Here is a 20179-nt window from a genome sequence, read left to right as displayed (position 1 = left end):
TAGCTGGATTGTTAGCTTTGTTCATTCATAATTGTCGCCAACTAAGTGGCAATGTTTCAGGGCTTTGCTCAGTTCTGCCAAGTAAATGTTGAAATGGTACCTTCAAGAAACTGTCCTAACTGACTACTATTGCATCGCTCTAAGTCCAGTATATTTTTTATATGCAGCAGTTACACTTGTTTCACTAGTAAACGAAATACCGTATGAATATTCAATATACAGTAATATGATTTCAATTTACTGTTACTAACTGCAATTGAATCGTTGAGTTCGAAAACTGGTCATCTCCATCAAAGCTAATTTGAGAAGAGTGACAAACAAACCTAAATTAATCAATATGGAGTTTGACATATAGGGTTTATTTTCAGTTTTGGAAAGTAGAAAAATGTCAGCTGTACGGTCTGAAAATGAAAACAGCCCTATATGTCAGATGCATATTGACTAATTTAAGTTTTGTTTGTCATTCGTTTCAAATTAGCTTTGATGGAGATGACCGGTTTTCGAACTCAACGATTCAGTTGTAATTGGTATTAATCGGAACTGCATTAAATCAGAATATGTAGTGATATATTGATGTTTTTTTTAAATTAATAATATTATCCATTTAAATGACATTAAAATATCAATCACAATTAGAAAGGTGTCAAATGACACTCTGTGCTGCATATTTGGTGATGAATATGTTGTGTTGTGAGTTTCAGTTCGGAACTGATCATGGGTCACTTGAGTCACGACTTTTATTTGAGTCATCTGAAATCAGAAATAATTAATGTTAACAAATTCCAGATTGAATATAGGGTTAACGGAGGATCTGGAACCTGTTCTTGGGATGCTGAGTCAATTGCAAAAAATCGCATCTGGATATCTTTTGTTCTATAGAAATCAATACCGAAACCGGAAATAGTAGTTTTGGTTCGGGTTTGGTAGAGTGTTCGACCGGAAATGATTACTTTCAACCACTTCCGCTCTGAATACAGAGTTGATGGAGAAGATAGAACCTATTAATGCACGTTGAATAGATTCCAGAAAACCGCCTCATCTCTCCCTCCCTTGTCCCAAATTGTGAGGCTGATTTCAGATTTAAAGGGCGTTGGAAGTGTCACTGTTCATCTCAACGACCCCGAAAACTATGGATTTGGCATAGGTCATTTTCGATCATTGTCCCCTTCCCCTAAGTTGCACCGTCAAAGTGAAATGATAACCATTCGAGACCCGAACCTCATCTATATTGAAAATTTGATAGAGATTGGTCGTGTGGTTCATGGGTTATTAAGTCACAAACATAGTTGCTTTCATTTATATTTATGTAGAAGATGGATACAGGTAAATGAAAGGTAAGAGTCACCGCACTAAACTTTCTCACACCAATTTCTTAAACGAAATCGTGTTATGCTGCAGTAATTACTAAAACATTTATCTAAAGAATACGAACAAAATTATGCTTTCCGAAAACTACCCCAAAATTTAACTACCATACCGGGACTATATCGTGAGATATGACTTATATCTGTATTACAGTTGTTAATATTAAGGTGTAGGCCCAGGTCTTGTACTTCACTTCACTTCTGAGAATATGTGCTTTCCAGTTCGAACCAGATGATGAGAAACTTCCCATCGCTAATCTAGAAGATATAGCTACCTTAAACCATAAGAGTAACGTAACAATCAGTGTACAGACAGATAGGTTTACAAAATAATTCATTTATGTGCTTTACAGCATACGTATGTGTAGCTTTATAATTCTTGGTTAACCTTCAAGTAAAAGTACATATGCGTTTGTTATTTGCTTCTAACAGTGCGTATGTAGAACTGGAAAGACGTGTATTTTCGTGTTGGTTCTGCATATATACTGTACATATATGAATGTAGTGGACTTTCGTAGACAGACAAATACACATCAATGACCAGTGTGACCTTTAAGGGCGTGTTTCCGGAATTCTTGAAATTCCAACGTGCCACTTTTAAATGAACCAGTTTTTGTCAATGTTGACCTATAAAAATAACCCACACAGACACACGTTTGTTACAAACTAAGAAGTTGAGCGGATTTTGTAATACAACAATGAGACGCAGTAGAATTGAATAAAAACAAAGATCAATTAATATAGGTGCCACACCCATCGTTTAATATATGTATAAAATAAAACTTGAGTGTGTTATGTTGAAAATAATATATTAATGCGTTGGTCTCGCAGGTCTGGTAGTAACATTGCCGAAGTAAAGCGGTGCGATCTCTGGGCAATACTTCGTATAGGTTTATCATTAGGTGAAGCCAGATAAGAAGTGTTGATAATACGGTGTCTACAGATCGTTGTGAGGATGTAAATTACTTGAAAGAAACAAATACTGATCTCCGATCAAGGAAACCAGGAAAAGACGGCATAAAGCTCATGAGGATTTCACTACACATACCCAAACTTAAAATCGTTTTCAAATTGCTTCGTCGAGATTTTGTATCAGGGAATTCTAGATTCAGTAATAATAAACTCGAAAGAAATCCAGTAAAGCGGATAAAGCGAAACTTACATTTATGACTCATACCCCAAATATTACATACCCTCTTATACCCCACATATTATATACCCTCTCATACTCTAAATATTATATATCCTCTCATGCCCTAAATATTATATACCATCTAATACCCAAATATTATATACCCCTTAATATTACTCCAAATACTATATATCCTCTTATACCCTAAATATTAGATATTTATCACACCCCATCATTTGCGACATATCCAACATGTCTAAGTTTACTTCTGTAAGTCAAAATTCTCGTGATGTGATGTCGATAACTCAAAGCTATAACTATCTCCTTTTAGTAATTGTCATTGTTTCTAATGTGTGCTGGAATTGTGTCTAGAAATACAAACAAAAAACAATAAATTGACAGTATTTTATTTTACAAGTCTTCTTGTTTAATTTTAGGATCTTTTACAACTTCAAGTTTTAGAGGTTAAACGAATAAAACTTCGAGATTTAGAGGTTGTAAGTCACTTCTGATGAGAAACGCGGAACCTCGCCATCTTGAATTTTTTCTCTGGCCATCTTGATAAGTCGAACCGTTATTATTCGAAAAACTCGATAACTCGAATTTTTATGTATTCCCTTCAGCTTTTGAGTTATCGAGGTCCTACTGTATATGATATAGTGTGAAAGTATGGAACACCCCATACTTACACTTGGAATGGAATTATAGGAAGCACGCATGGATAAAATTAAAAGATATAACTTCTGCGTAAGGCGAAGAGGTTAGCTGAGGGTTGTAGTGTTTGGAAGAGCGGGGTGAGAGAGACACAGAGTTGCTCAGTGGTAGAGCATTCACTGGGATTTTTGGTTCAGTACTAGCCGATGTAAGCTTGTGATGGACAAGATCGTAGCCATGGATCTTCTCAAGTCTTTTTTCTTTCAGTTACTCCGTAATTGTCACTTTCATTAATCTTGCGTCTTCTTTACCTAAATCATGTGACTTTTGTTTTCCTGATGCTAAGAAGTTGTGTATTTTTTCCCAAAGCTTCCAAATCCACTCAACAATAATCCTAAACGTCATTTTTAATTCCACTCAGCATTGATTACAGAGGTACTTTTTCTAGTAACGCTGACTTCTGAATACGTATATCATTTGCAGTGTATCAGGATCAAAGAATATCTCTATACACATCACTGGACTAAATTACTTCTGTTTTTTTTTTTTTTTAACTATTTTTTCCCACGATTTTCTTAATCACATCCTACAGCTTATGCAACCCAACAAAGGAATGTGTTGAACGGGTTTCATACATTGTAGGCATTTGTTGGTTATGGTATCGATAATTTCAATATAAGACGCATTTGTTTGGTCAGCTAAGTCGTCTACCTGTCAAACAAACGGCTTGAGTTCGATCTTGGGTGTGGATGGTGTTTATTCTGTCTTTGTAACTTGGGGCCGTGGTGGTTCAAGCATTCACTTCCAGTGTATGGGGTTCGATCCCAGCTTTCCACGTGAGCTTTGTGGTGGACAAACACCGTGTGCGTGGGTTTTCTCGGGGTGATCCCGTTTTCTCCCACTTTCTTTATTCCACCATTTCATTAATTTCTCATTATCATCGTATCCTTTATTCTAGCCGGCATAACCATGAACCATAAAATTTAAAGATTTCATATTTTCTTTTTGTAACTTGATGTAAATGAGGTTCAGGGGTTCACCCAGCTTCTGCCAAATGGGTACGTGAGAAACTGTGGGGGGGGGGGGTAAAAGTAGATTCAGTGACATGTTCATCCGTTCCCTCCAGAAATGTGGCCATCTCGAAAGACGGATGAGAAATGATTAAAACATTCGAAATGTGGGTATGAAGAAGAGAAAGTTACATGAATGAAACAAAAAAGCAACGAGGAAATATTAAAAATAGTGTAGGGAGACAAGAACATTCCGGACATAATACAGAGGGGGGGGGGAGAAATCTGTTAGCACATTATTTGAGAAGTTTTGTTTACGAATGTGACACAAAGTATGATAGGTAGAAGGCAAAAGAGGGATAGGAAGAAGTAAATAGTGATTATTCCTAACTTAGCGTCGAAATGAAGATATTAGCGAAGAAATGAAGCTTTTAAGTTAGCGGTAGGTAATACTAGAAACCTTATAATTAGTTGGTTCAAACATTACTTTCCTTTGATTCGGGTATTATCGATCTTCGTTTAACGTTTCTTATTTGAACAAATATAATGTGTCCCTTGAAGGCAGCGTACGCTCTGAAATGGAGAACTATGTTCACTTTCCTTGACGCTTATGTTCAATAGTTAATATTCAGTTTGGCTCCCATTATCTTCACTGTTTCTCTATCTGAAAAGTCAAGTAAACCCTCAGCAGAGAAGGAAAGAAAAGCTACGTTCTATTCAAAAGTTCGTAGTAGTGAGTTCACAGGTTGAAGTCACAAGTCGGAAGTAATGAAACAGGTACTGTGTGTGTGTTTTTTTAACGATTTTTTTTAAAGCTGAAGGACGAATGTCTTTTTTTCCTTCAACTCTGCTATAGTGTGCTTGCGTTGTTGTTACGTAACTGCCTAAGGAGCAATAACGTAAAACGTCAGCAGAGAGCCTAGTGACGGTTGCTTTGCTTCGCAAGAGGATTCAAGGGGTCAAGGCGTAAATGTTACCCAAGAACATCGTACATATTTACTCCCCAAGGCTCGTGAGACGGAGGGGGAGGCTAATTAAGCATGTCTCTTAAGACACTTCCTCAGTCAATAACAACCAAACAAACCCTTCTGAAAGCAAGGTAATAATCATATATATGTATGAATTGCGTTGTACGTGTTGGCCCCGTTTGCATTTTTAAATAATCAATTCATTAGGAAATTTATAAAAGGGAAGATGGTGTCAAGGTGTTGAAAGTTGCGGTCTCCTGTGTCTATTTGAGGATTCAGTGAATATAGTTCGTAACGGTGCTTAGGCAACGCTTTTTCTTATTTACTATCTTCATATGTGCAAGAAGTATTTTTGTTAAGAAGACAAGATTACCACATCGTCTGTATTTTAATACCTCAGACTGCGTTATCGTTCAGGAGCATTACTTAACATATGTGCATGCAGTATACTGATTGAAAATTCATCTTGTGAAAATATTCTTCATAAGGCATAATGATGAACGGAGAAGAGTGTGAGACAGTTGGTTAATATCTGCGCCTAGGCCACTTAAGAGGCCTCATCACTGCGAAATTAAAATACCGCTAATTTTACAGTAATTATGTGATATCTTCAAATAGAAAAAAGATAATCAAAAAGTGGAACAAGACCCCCCTAGACAATATTATTTTGCGTGAGATACCGTTATCAAGACTCACCTATCTGCTTTCGATTTCCAGCCATTTAGAAAATCGGCATTTATTTTCGCGTTTCTAAATAACTGCAAACGCAAAGCTACTATGTGACTGGTGATAACGCTACCTCATGCAAAATAACATCGTCTAGGGAGGCCTTGATCCACTTTTCGATTATGTTTTATCTATCTGAAGATATCACATAATTACTGTAAAATTAGCGGTATTTTAATTTCGTAGTGGTAGGGACTCTTAAGATATTGAACTCGATAATCATCATCTTAGGTCTGCAATCTCTTGATTAGTTCGACACAGCTTTCTACTCTTTCCTATCCTGGACAAGACTTTTTATTTCCTCGTAGAGAGGGTACGATGGCTTAGTGTTAAGGGTCTTCACTACAGCGAAATTAAACTACCGCTAATTTTAGTTTTTCTGTAATATCTTCAAAACAAATAAAAAAAATATTCGAAAAGCACAAACGTAGTGAACTAGACAATACGATTTTGCATGTGATACCTTTACTACAATTATTAACCTTTCTGCTTTTGGTATGCCGCTATTTACAGAACTCGCAAAAAAAAAAAAAAAAAAAAGTCCTTAATCTATCTACAGTTGCAAATTGAAAGCAGATAGATGAGCTGTGATGACTGTATCGCATGCAAAATCGTATTGCCTAGTTCACTACCTTTCTACTTTTCGAATATTTTTTTTAAAATTTATTTTGAAGATATTACAGAAAACTCTTAAAATTAGCGGTAGTTTAATTTCGCTGTAGTGAAGACCCTTAAAGCGCTTATCTCTGGTGTGTTAGTTTCCTGGTTCGATCCCCGACCAAGTAAGTTGTGGTGGATAACAACGTGCCCGTAGGTTTTCTCAGAGTACTCCCATTTCCTTCCACATGCTCATTCCACAAATTATTCCATGAACGTTCACTTTCTTTATCCAGTCATCTCCCTTTGACTAACCGGCATAAACATGGGATGTTAAAGAAAGATAGGTAGCTTTTCTTCCCTATATCAGGCATTCTTTGGTTCGTATATTTCAATCCCGGCCTTCCTGTAGGTGTTTCTTCCCTCTGCAATGTCCCTTATAACTACTGTCGTGATTCTCTCCATGTATCATAATGTGTCTAGTCCAGAGTTGGGCATTTTTGCTAACCCTCACTCACCCTCACCCTCAGTTGACACCCTCACCCTCAGTCGACCCCCTCACACTCACCCTCATCTACCGAAATGAGGGTGAGTGAGTGTGAGGGCGGCCCTTTTGAGGGCAAAAATGAGTGAGGGTGCTCATCTCTGGTCTAGTCATCCTATCTCGTCTTTTCGAAATGTTCGTCAATATACTCCTTTTATTTCTTATCATTTCCAACACTCTCATTTCATATTTTGTCTGTCCATCTAATTTTCATAATTCTTCTCTAGCACCACATTTCAAAGGGTTCAATTCTCAGTTTTTCCTCTTCTGCTAGTGTCCATTTCACTCTTATATACTGCACGTTCTTTAGCAATTGCATAATGAAAGAGAAAATTCTTCAATATGATTAACACTTTTTTTTTAACGAAAGAAGTCTAAATATGAGAGATAGGCCAATTGTTAGCTCTCATTGAGCTAAACAGAATGACATGGGTGCCTGTAAATCCTCATGCGTAGTTTTTGAAAAATCGAGATTGTTTTTTTGTAAACGTAAAAATTAATCTTGTACGATAACTCCGACACCCAGTATTAAAAAATAAATTGAAATACACTGAAATGTACACAACGAAAACTGCGATACAAAGTTTGACGTCACCATTAAAAAAAAGAAAAAAGAAAAGAAAAAGAAAGAAATGAAATCTTTGTGTTTTACGTCCCACACTTATGCGGCTAGGCTAAAGGAGACAGTTATGATGAGAAATGAATAAAATGGTGGAATGAATAAAGAGGGAGGGAACGAAAGAATTTCGAGAAAACACACACACACACATGGTGTTTGTTCACCACAAAACTCGGTGTGAGCTGGGATTGAACCAGGAATCCCATGCAACAGGGGTGAACGTTCCACCACTCAGGAACCGCCGTCTGAGACGCCACTTTAAGTAACATCCTCGCATTCTCTATGATTTTCCGAATAGCTAGATATTCAGCATTATTTTTTCTATGTATATGGTGCTGGATTCAGTCTCCAGTGCTTTGCTTCGTTCGATTGGAATTGGGAGTGTCTATCAGTACCGTGGCTATGTGAGACGTGATTTCAGTTTAAGATGGAATACAAACTATGATAATACGTTGAGATTTCAAGGGTCCCTACCTGGAATGGAACCCGGCACCCCATGCACCAAAAGCGCACATACTATCCTTTAGACCAGCAGAGAGGGAACATGTCATTCAGATTTCTATTATAGCTTCAGATCGCATATAACAGTCTTAAACTTCAATTAACATATCGTATAAAAACTAATCGAAAACAGCTTTCATGTAGAACCACAGCGTATGAAATTGACATATTATTTGTGGTACTATAAGAACTAATTTGTAAGCTATTTCAACCTTGTTGACTTTTTTGCCGTGAGGCATATTCCCAGAAAGTCAATCAGTCAGGTTGTTTTTCAGAGCTATAAAACTGATGAATGGAGTGGGTAGTTCCAGTAAGTGGTTTTGAGAAATCAGGTCACCCACCATCCAATCCAATCTTATGTGCTGGAGATGCGTGGCCTTCACCTTGATTTCAGCATGGCAACATGTTTGGAAGGCATCGGAAACTGGTTTTTAAAAACACCTTGATCACGCGCGGGGGAGGGATTGAACACAACAAGCCATCACAAAGATTACAATCACAAGTTGCAGTGGAAGCAAAGTTATTTGAGGTCAATGCAACCGTTCCTCTTCCATATATATATATATTGCTGTAATGCATCTTTAGTCTACAAATAAAAAGTGAGGAAATGTGTAGTTAGCTCGGGTAAATAGCTATGCTCTGCAGGTTTATTTTATATCACTGGAATAAAGTATGTTCTTCCCTTTTGCTTATACTAAAATTATATTACAATATACGGAGTGGATTAAGACTAGCTGCCAACTTTTTGTTTATAAATAAGAGAGATTTTGTTACAGTCTTATGGCTATTATGAATATGTTAAAAATTGCTTACATTTAAAACATTTTGTGGTGGACAAACACCGTGCTCGTGGGTTTTCTCGGGGCTCTCCCGTTTCATCCCACTTTCTTCATTCCACCATTTCACTCATCTCTCCTCATCACCGTTTCCTTTAGCCTAACCGGCATAAACGTGGGACGTAAAACTTAGATTTCATTTCATATTTAAAGACATTTTATTACACAAAACAACTATATGGGTCGCGGTGGCTCAGTGATAGAGCGTTCACCACTGGTACATGAGGTCCTTGATTCGACCCAGCTCGCGCCAAGTGAACTTTGTGGTGGACAAACACCGTGTGCGTGGATTTTCTCGCCGTTTCCTCTCACTTTCTTCATTCCACCATTTCATTCACTTCTCATCATCGTCTCTCGTTTAGCCTAGCCGACATATACGTGGGACGTAAAACTTAAAGAAAATCAGCTTTAAAATGACTGAAGAGTATTCAGAGATTTGAAGACAGTGTAATGTCAAGTCATTTTAATACTTCTAAAAGAATATTGTTTGTGTAAGAAAAAAAAAGCGAGGTACGCCAAGCGTCCACATTTGCTTGGAGAATTAATATTTTATCTACATTTTCATCATAGAAGTCGCAATTTTTCTTTTTCTTTTTTCTTTTTTGTGGGATATATAAACATCCGGGTAAAAATTCAAATCGGGAAACGGGACCGTCCAAAAATTGTGCCAAATAAGGTATAACATTGGAGAGTTTGCAATACTAACAGTATTCACTTTACTCTTGCAAAGTGTTATCTGGGATTATGCAAGTGCCAGTATAACTCTTAGTTTATGTATGTGTACCAAAGTACTGTGCTATTGAAAAATCTTTAATAGGGCCTTATGTGTTCCCTTGACAGAAGATTGAAGAACAAAAACGAAGTTTGAAGCACATAAGTACAAAAAATAATTAAAGATAAAAATTTAGAAGACGAACCTTTCAAAGGAAACGAATTCTTTTTCTTCTTGAATATAAATGATCCGCTTCCTTGGTAAAATTAGTTCTTGATATTTGGTCTAGGAATTAATTCGTGCGGTTGGTACGCACACATTGAAGCTGTAGTACAAACACAAAATACATAAATACCTTAAGAAAAATATTGTCCATCGCTAGCCACCACTTTCGCCCATCTGTCAGGCAATGTACGGATTCCGTGGCGAAAGAAGTCCTCATCCTTGGAAGCGATCTAGTCAGAGACCCATGTTTCGATATCTTCTGAAGAAGTAAACCGCTGTCCAATCAAATCGTTGTTCATGCAATCGAACAAGTAGTAGTCGGAAGGAGCAACGTCTGGTGAATACGGCGGATGGGGTAAAACTTCCCATCCGACATTTTCTAAATAGGTTTTGACCGGTTTTGCGACATGTGGGCGAGCGTTATCATGTTGAACAATAAGTTTATCATGTCTGTTCTCCCATTCTGGTCGTGTTCTGGCCAGAGCTTGCTTCAAACGCATTAATTGTCGTCGATAACGTTCTCCATTCATAGTTTCACCCGGTTGCAGCAGCTCATAGTACACCACACCTTTCATATCCCACCATATGCACAGCATAACCTTTGCACAGTGAATATCTCGTTTTGGTTGTGATGGACCTGGTTCACCTGGTTTCACCCAGGCCTTTTTTCGTTTAGGGTTCTCGTAATGGATCCACTTCTCATCACCCGTAATAATTCGATGCAGAAACCCCTTTCTGCTCTGTCGTTGAAGCAGCAATTCGCAAATGGTTTTTCGTCTTTCAACGTCTCTGTCTTTCAGTTCATGTGGAACCCAATGTGACATCTTTTGAATCATTCCCATGGCTTTCAAGCGTTTGGAGACTGTTGTTTGATCAACGCCTAATGCTGCTGCAAGTTGTTCCTGCGTTTGACACGAATCCTGCTCGAGCAATGCTGTCAATTCGTCGTCTTAAAATTTTTTTGGCTGTCCAGCTCGCTCTTGGTCTGCCAAGCCGAAATCGCCACTTCTAAACCGTGCAAACCACTTCTGACACGTTCGCTCAGCTAGAGCATGGTCACCATACACTTCCACCAAAATACGATGACTTTCAGTCGCACTTTTCTGCATGTTAAAGTAATGCAGCAGGACACCCCGCAGAAACACTTTATCAGGCACAAATTGCGCCATGTTCACTTAACTACAAACTGGTGTTGTTGACGCTTTAATCTACTGCCCTATACTACGAACGATACGCGATGACAGGGGTTTGCAACACATGTGTGGATACACGGAACTGTGGGACGCTCCGTTCGTTGCGCCATCTCTTGTCCACCCGCACGAATTAATTCCTAGACCAAATATATTTATTCAAATAATTTGAAACTTGCTCACTCTACAGTCCAGGAACCGCTGTAGTCGATCGGCGTAAAGGCTTGACTCTAAACATAATTGTTTCTGGTTCTTTAAACCTGATTTCGATGCTTCGTGATTTAAATAGATCCACATTTGCGTCACAAAATATATGGTATTCAAACTCGTTATATTCCTTATGATGAACTTTTAAAAACATTCAAATTATTATCACTTGAAAATAGGAAATTTATACAGCGAGTACTATATCTTAAAAAATTAATCGATAACAAGGAAGATAATGCATTCTTATTAAGCAGATTACCTTTTTATTGTCCTCGGCAAAATCTGAGAGGTAGACAGGTTTTTTATATGCCTGAAAACAGAATAAATGTAAACAGGAATTCACCACTGTGTAAATTATGTGATGCAGGTAACAAAATTGAATCTATGGGATTGGATTTATTTCAGTATGAATTTAAGACCTTTAAGCGAAAGTGTTTTCAGTTACTAAATGATAAATTGTAAAATATTTTTGTACAACATATGAAAAGAGAAAAAAAGATTTATAGTATTATTTCGTGTTACCAATGTTAGTTCCATATTTGGAGTTGGATTGCATATCCTTCGATAACGATGTATAAACTTTGTACTTTGTAATTGCCTTTGGGTGTAAAGTACAAATAAATAAATAAATAAATTATTATTATTATTATTATTACAATTCAAGATCATTAATGAAAATTCATTGTCCTCACCGAAGTCGAACCAGTGGCGGAGATAAGAGGACTATATTAAGATGGATGTCGCAGAAATTGGAATCCAAAGTAGAAACTGGATCCAACTGGCTGTGGATATAAGTCAGTGAAGAGCTTTTGTGAATGCTGAATTTAACTTCCGGTTTCATAGGCCATTGAATTAGCTAGTTAGTTATGGATAAAATTCATTGCAAGTAAAATTCCTGTCGTCATCCTATTACGTTCAAACTGTGCAAATTATCATATTATCAGCTTCTTTATTTCAACAGTTTAATCTTTTTTTGAGGACATTTCCTATGTCACTTGATCCTCAATCAAAGGCGCCACTGATCAATCACAATTTTCTCCTATTTTTTTTTTCTTCCTTCAGAAACCTTCCTTACTGTTGTTTCCACACACCGTGTTTACTCTTTTCTCCTAACTATTACTCGCAAAAGAGATGACATCGGTGTGTAGGAAATCCAGAATACAATAGAAAAAATGTAACATGTTTATGAATTTAGTACAGCGTTTTTCAAAGTGGGAACGATTTTTTTTTTTTTTTTTTTTTTTTTTGGTAACAATAAATCTACGAAGATCCCTACGTCTCTTGTCCCGGCTTTATTCCAGATATTCACGCTTGTGATTTGTATTTTATTAAGTATACCTTAGTGGAACCAAGAGATATGAAAAGCGACACATAAACTGGGAACATTAAATGTAAACCTATATATTAAAAAAAAAAAACGATCACAGCGCAAAATATTTAAGAATTGTAATGCTGGTCGGACGCCTTGCGTCTCAGTATCGGATGAAGAAATGTAAATTATGTTTAAGATCGTTGAAAAAACATAATGTCAAACGTAAATAAACATTTGCTTTTAATCAGTAATTGAGAAATGCACTGCAAAAGCAATTTCTCATTTTCAAAGATAGCAATGTTCGCGTGGGAAAATTTGATATATGATTACCAAACATCAATTAATTGGCAATTTCCTCCCCTTCTTTCTTTCTTTTCTCATATCCTGATTCTGGTATTACGTTACTAGTAAATTTCATTTAATAATGTACTTGTATACACCAAATTTTCCACACCAAAGATTCCGGCTCCCCTGTATATAGTATAAGATAAAAGGACTGTAGAAAAAAGTATTCGTACACGTTATTATTATTATTAAAATATTTATAATTTCGAATCTTTGAGATGGTCAACTGTATGTCTGATAGGCCCTTCATCTGAATTTTATTTTGTATAATCTAACAAGACCACAGTAGCAGATCTCGAAGACTACTTGTGATCCGCAGACCACAGTTTGAGGACCAGGGATCTAGTGGTGTAACAAGCGAAATTTCAAAACTGCACTAACTTCTGTAATATTCTGTCAACCAAAGTCACACTTGCTCTGCTATTGTTTGATTTACCGTCTTGCTACACGAAGCATTCATTTGCATAGATAATAACATAAGTGTTTGATAGATCTCGTGATCCCATTGATATAGCACTGGTAGACAAAATAGAGACTGAACGTGGTGTATGCAACGCAACGCAGAGGAGAGGCTTGTTTGCTAGTTTCAGCCATGCGTTTGGGTGACAGCGTTTTGCTATTTTGGCTGACGGGCTATTTTGGTGCTCCACTATTTGGGTCAACCACGTTGCATGTGACGTCACGTTTCTCTGGATCGCACACAATTAAGGAGCGATTGCGTCTGCGTAGTTTTTTTTTTTCCGTTAAATATTTGTTGAAACTTTTGTTTGTACCGGGAAACCTTATTGGGTAGGAAATAATACTCTTTGGATGAGATGTTTCGTCTAGTTTACAGGACACACATGACTCACTAGACATTCAGATTAACTACTTGTCACTTTAGTTTTAAAAATACGTGCAGCTACCTGTCTATGAATATTGGCCTCTGTGTCTTGAAAGCTAATCCCTTACAGACAAACAACTTGTCATTAGATTCGGTAGTAGAACCAAGCTTGCTTCCGACAACCCTGACAAGCTACTAAACATATATGAAAAGGTGTTAGTTTTTGACTTAAGAATCTGAACAATTTATATATGTGCCGCCGAATGGTAGTTGGGTAAAACTAGAAACGAATGAAAAGTGCTAGGAATAGTACTGGAGAAACTAATAATATCAGTTCTAATGGAAAAGGGAAACAAAGTTGTAGGGAAATTAGTTGCGAAGGTACTGTATTCTGAAGGACATAGATAGACACGGGCGTCAATTCCACCGGGGACGTGCCCCCCTGTCCACCAATATTTTAAATATTAGCTCAACTACGACCTGAAAGAGACTCATCCATGTTTGCTGCGTTCACAAAACAATGTTAGACAAGTGAATATGAAAAAAAAAAATAGCACAAAAGTTTGTTTCTAATTTTATAAAAGGATAGTTTTTGCCGAGATCGAACTAAGGATTCCATGTACCAGAGGCGAACGCTCTACCACTGAACCACCGCGACCCTACTCTAGAAATAAATATTTACCCCTATCCAGATGATATGTGGTAAACAAGCTTCTCAAATTAGTTTTGTTGATTCTGATCACTATATTTAGATTGAAAAGTGTCTTTGCGTTATACAGTATTACGTACTTGGTCATTTATCAATATCTTTGGAACAAATCGTCTTTATTGAGTCAAAATTTAAGCAGTTGGCAAAGGATTATGGTTTTTCTATTTCAGACAGAACTGCATTCCAAATGGTCCCTTTGTTCTTATGTTATAGATAAAATGAATTAACGGGAGAATGTATGCTCTGTACTGTACATAATTTCTTTGTTCAAAAATTGTGATGTTCGTCTGTCATTTTGCATGGATACTTTCATTGCTCTGCGTAGGATCTGTATAGTTATAGTTACTAGTGTCGAGTCACTGTTTATTCCTAACACAAACTTTTGTAGGTGTTAACTTTTAGTAAACGGGGTCATGTAGTTTTTTTTTTTTTTTTTTTCTGTCTCTGTGTTAGTGTGATGCGAAGCGTCCGTTTCTTTCGGGCAGTTCCGCCCGACAGGTGTGTCTGTCACGCATGTTTTAACTTCATCATGCCTGCTGTCGCTCACACGCGTTCTCGAACACTCAGCCATAGAACATACCCTTAAAAATGACATAAACTTAAAATTTTATGATTAATTCACAGGAGTTTTTCCCCACCTTTTAAATTACTTTAGTTATTTTTGATTGAAATGTAATTAAATCGTTTAGTAGCTACATTTAAGTTTCATAAAAAAGTTTTGAATTATGCTTGTATGTAGAATTATTTATATACAGTATAACTCAATTATCTTGTAAATGATATGGCACTCGGTGCTGAACCTGAAAAGAGAATAGAAAACTTAAGGATTAGCTGCGAAAGATGTGAGATAAAAATGAACGTTAGAAAGACAATAAAAGCATGGTGATTGGAACGAAGCGGTATCAGATATAGAAGGGAGAGGAGAAAATAGAACAGTTAACTAATTTCCAATATCTAGGTAGTACGTACTATCAGTGGAGTCCAGATTGGTATGCACTAAAACACCTAAATATGCAGGATAAAACTAGGATATGCACTTAAAATTATACAATATACATTAAAGAATTTATAATGCAAAACTTGTATACATAAGCATTGTTTGTATATATAAGCACGCGGTTTATTACTACGTACATTAATTAACCAAATGAAAATCAAAATGCATGTTCAATGCTTTAAATGTGGTATACACAATAGATTTTACTTCTGGACACATGAACATTTGTGGTTGCAATAAATTACAATGTGCTTCTTAGCATTTCCTGAAAGAAACTTTTTTGTGTGTTTGTGTGCGAATATGCTTTGTGCAACTGAAAAATCTTCTTTCAGCATCCCAAGTTGTAGCTGGACAGAATTTTCGAGCTGTTATTACACCTGTAGAACATTTTTTTTTTTTAATCCGAATATATCAATTCGGATTTACATTCCATAAGAATTTCAGTCCTGAGTCAGTTTATTACTGAAGCTGTTTTTTAAATCCAACCTGTCCAAGTGGGGTTTGTTTCACGATACTCAAAGTTCCAGTGATGCAGAAAGCGGCAACCCTTGGTTTTCCAACAGAGTGATTGTCTTAGGTAGTGACCACAAATGACCAATAATAAAGATTAGATCGAACTAAATTTGTCAGCGCTGCAAGAAATTCCTTGCTTCGTATATTCATCAGGCTTCTTGTGGATCTAAACAGTCTAGTACCTGAAAATGCATGATAAAAAGAATGTTAATATGCGTAAAATGCAGACAACGCTATAGTAACACAACGAACCACGATAAATTAATATGAATTTATAAACATGTGTTAACAATAGAGTCTGATGAGGGAAGTCAACTATCAAAGAACTGTCAAGGTAACGCTAAAAAGCGGCTAGTTCTTACTTTCATAAAAGCTATCTGATGTAACATGTGAGCTATACACACAAAAAATTATAGTGTGTGCTCTCCTCAATTTTATTGATTTGGTGGCTGCCTACGGAACCGTACTAAAGCGCCCCTCTTCATTATAAAACAAGTAGCTGTTGCGAACTCGCTAATAAAAAAACAATATAAATGGTTTTGATCAGGTTGAAGCTTAAAATGTATAAAATCATAATCATGTCTGTTGTGCTGTAAGGTTGCGAAACATGGTCTTTTACTCTCAGGGAAGAACGTAGAAAGAATGTATTTGAGAACAAGATCCTGAGACGAATATTCGGACCCAAGAGGAATGTGAATAGAGAATAGCGAAAACTTCATAACGAGGAATTACATAATTTACACCGTTAACTAAACATTATTATGGTTATCAAGTCTAGGAGGCTCAGGAGGGCAGGTCATGTAGCCAGAATGGAAGAAAATAGGAACGTTTTAACTGGAAATTCAATCAGAAAACGACCATTAGGAAGACCTAGGCGCAGATGGAAGGACAATATTAGGATGGATGTCGCAGAAATAATAATACAAAGTAGAAACTGGATCCAATTGGCTAAGGATAGAAGTCAGTGGAGAGCTTTTATGTACGCGACATAGAACCTCCGGGTTCCATAGACCATAGAGTTAGTTTGGTTGGGACATCATTGAAAATATCTGAGTTGTGATTTGTAAAAAGCTGTTAGCACAATGAGTCTGTCAGTTAGAAAATTGGCAGAGCAATTGATGACTCGTACGTTTTGTTTCTTTTTTCTTTCTGCGAGAAAATTTGTGCACAAGTTATGCAAGCTTGTTTCACATATTCATAGTTTTTTTTTTTTTTTCAACTTTTCTCTTTCAGGAATTCTCATCCCTTTATCTATACAATTTTCCCCTATGTTGTGTGTCTTAAGTACGGAACCAGGAATTGATTTCAAACTTGCTGCTTACGCAACTATATTTCGCAAATAATTCGAGTTACATTGTGTAACGTATACAATGTATCTCACCTTTTATATACAGCTCCACAATACACAGGATTCACAACTGCCAACCCCTTTTGGCTTAAAGTAAGTCAGCAGGAAAGCCCATGAAATAGGGAGCTCTTAGAGTTTCTTTTAGAATATGCTACAACTTTACCTAAAATGTGTGTAGTAATATGTTTTAAGCATCCAATCTTAATAGTCGATTATTAAAAAAAGAAAAAGAAAAGAAAAAAGAAAGAAAGAAAAAGAAAAGAAAGAAAGAAAGAAAAAAGAAAATCTCCTTCCCCTTCTTTATGCGCCACAGAGTATTTTTTTAACAATTTATACAGTTATCTTTCATATTTTACATTCGATTACTTAGAAATTCAAAAATTAAAACAAATCAAATCACTTTGAGCAACGGCTCGATTTGTGGGCCTGAGTCTCTCTCCACGCAATCTGTTAGCGATTGGTGGAACTATGCCCAATCCACCGACGACCTCGTGGCCAGTGCGCTGCGTCGCCCAATCGCTAGCTGGCTTATCACGTATTGGGAGCTTTCTAGAGCTAATGCTCGTCACGTCTTTTATTCGCATGACTTCCCAGTTTGCCACACGACGTTGGGTGGATACCGAAAATAGGGGAAGCATTGGTCGGAAATCGAATCCGGGACCACGGGGACAGGAATCCAACGCTCTAACCGCTACTACATTATCCCCGATTACTTAATAATACGAAAGGAAATATATTTCATTAAAAGATGAGTTATGTTTTTTTTTTTTAAAGCAAATATCAAATAAAGTAAAAATAATTCTTACTTCTTTGCTACATACCAGGAGCGGATCCAGGGGGGCGATCACCCCCCCCCAACGAGGATACTCTTTATATATATATATATATATATATATATATATATATATATATATATATATATATATATATATATAAATCCATCCCAGAGTTTGAAGTTCTTAAAAGTAGCTCTAAGTAGCAATATGACAACCCCCACCCCCAGAAGTCGGTCCTGGATTCGCCCCTGCTACATACGTCACATAACATGATCTTCAGCTTTCCATCTGTAAATAAGTTCGAATGTTCTTTAATCCATTGCGTATGATTGAAACCCCTCGAGCCTTTTGCCGTCGGTATCCTTATTCAGCGACATAACTACACAAGTTTCCAAACAACTGTGATGGCCCGATGGATAAGATTTAATTAAGTACTAATGAAAAGTGCAGTGATTTGCTCGCCCCGAAGGAAAAAGAAATCTACGATTTTTTTTTTCTTTTGTTCTCAGAAACTCTTCACTGATGTTTAAACTAATAATAAGTTGTTTTCCTTTCTTGGGTTTCCCAATCACTGCCAGAAGGCTGAAAATTACATTTTAATTGTAAAATTCCAAAATTTAATAGCTATTTTTCCGAAATACGTGCTTGTATCCAATAACCTCTTCAATATGCAGTGTAGAACTTCACGCTTAGACCCGAGACACCTAAAAGAAACACTAACCATGTAAGCATATCGACACCATACCAGGAAAAGAATATGCAGAAATTCGGTCTTTAATTTATCAGTAATGCTGTAAAGTGCGAACGTGAAGTAAAAGCAAGGATAGGAATTCTGAAAGAAGAATTTACTAAGAAGAAAAGTCTATTTTGGGGAGTCCTTGAATAAAGAGTTTAGAAAAAGACTCATAAAGTTCTTCGTGTGGAGTGTTATACTGTATGGGGCACAAATATAGTCATTACGCTAAAGCAATTAAAACAAGACAGCAGGGTTTTCAAGTGCAGATTTGAAAAAAAAAAAAAAATGAAGAGAACTAGCTGGATTGAACGGGTTGGGAAAGTGTTAGAAACAGTTACGAAGAAAAGAAAATTTTTGGATGTTATTGAAAAGACAAGGAAAAACGTTCTAACATTGCCTGAGAAGAAATTGTATCATGAGTGACGTGCAAAAATGTATGGCAAGAAAAATAGGGAGGGGACGTATTAGATTATAGTTGATGGTATTAAAATAGAAGATTCTTACGTAAAGAGGTTAACTCAAGCCGTGGTGCATGGAAATTCTCAATTTGCATCAAATAACTTGCCAATAAGTGCAGAATATCTAGAATAATAATAGTGTTGCTTCCTGATTATTAAAATTTTTAGTTTTCAGCTTCTAAATTATACTTTCTTGGGTTATCACCCTGTAAGTAATCTGTCATTGTCGGCAGATTACTCGACTCAGCATCCATGCACTACAGTACGCTGCTAATCTCTTAATTGTGACGTGAGGATTACGCTGTTTTATTATTTCCTGTTAATTGCGATCCCCTTCTTTCTCTCCTTTCTACAATACTTTCTATCAGAATCCTAATAAGATAGTTTATTCTCAAATAATACTCTGTTCAGTTTTTTTCGTTTCTTAAAAAAAAAACAAAAAAAACTTTTGAAATATACTTTTTCTTTCATTCTTTTCACTGTTAAAATACTCATTTCCTTTCTTCTTTTCGTGAAATGTTTTGAGCAAGAATACTGTATTGTACAGTCAGCGACAGAAGTTATTTCCACTTGGTAACATTTATTTTTGGAATAACGGTCTAATGGCTGGAATGTACAGAAAATTGCATTCTTTTTTAATTTACTAAAAACTATACTCAAATTTTCCTTCCATTCTGAAGTTACTTGCAAAACTACTTAAACGGAAAGAACTTCTGTCGCTGACTGTACTTTCATTTTACAACATGAATATTGTATTTTGCTATCATTTTACAACCCTTTGCTGCTGGATGTTGTTATTACTCGACTAATAGTCCAATCATTATAGAGATAAGTTTTTTTAAACCTGAGTTTGAAAAATGAGTGTTTAAAGATTACT

At 36.5% G+C, this 20179-nt stretch overlaps 1 protein-coding gene across 1 annotated transcript in view; it reads left to right on the top strand.

Moving 5' to 3' along the window:
- Positions 1-20179, top strand: part of LOC145683197 (uncharacterized) — a 101395-nt gene that overhangs the window by 77168 nt on the left and 4048 nt on the right. The gene's annotated exons all lie outside the window — the stretch shown is intronic.

Source organism: Thermobia domestica, chromosome 1, assembly GCF_964235325.1.
Source record: "Thermobia domestica chromosome 1, izTheDome1.hap1.1, whole genome shotgun sequence".
Lineage (NCBI taxonomy): Eukaryota > Metazoa > Arthropoda > Insecta > Zygentoma > Lepismatidae > Thermobia > Thermobia domestica.
This window is presented reverse-complemented; position numbering and strand designations above follow the sequence as displayed.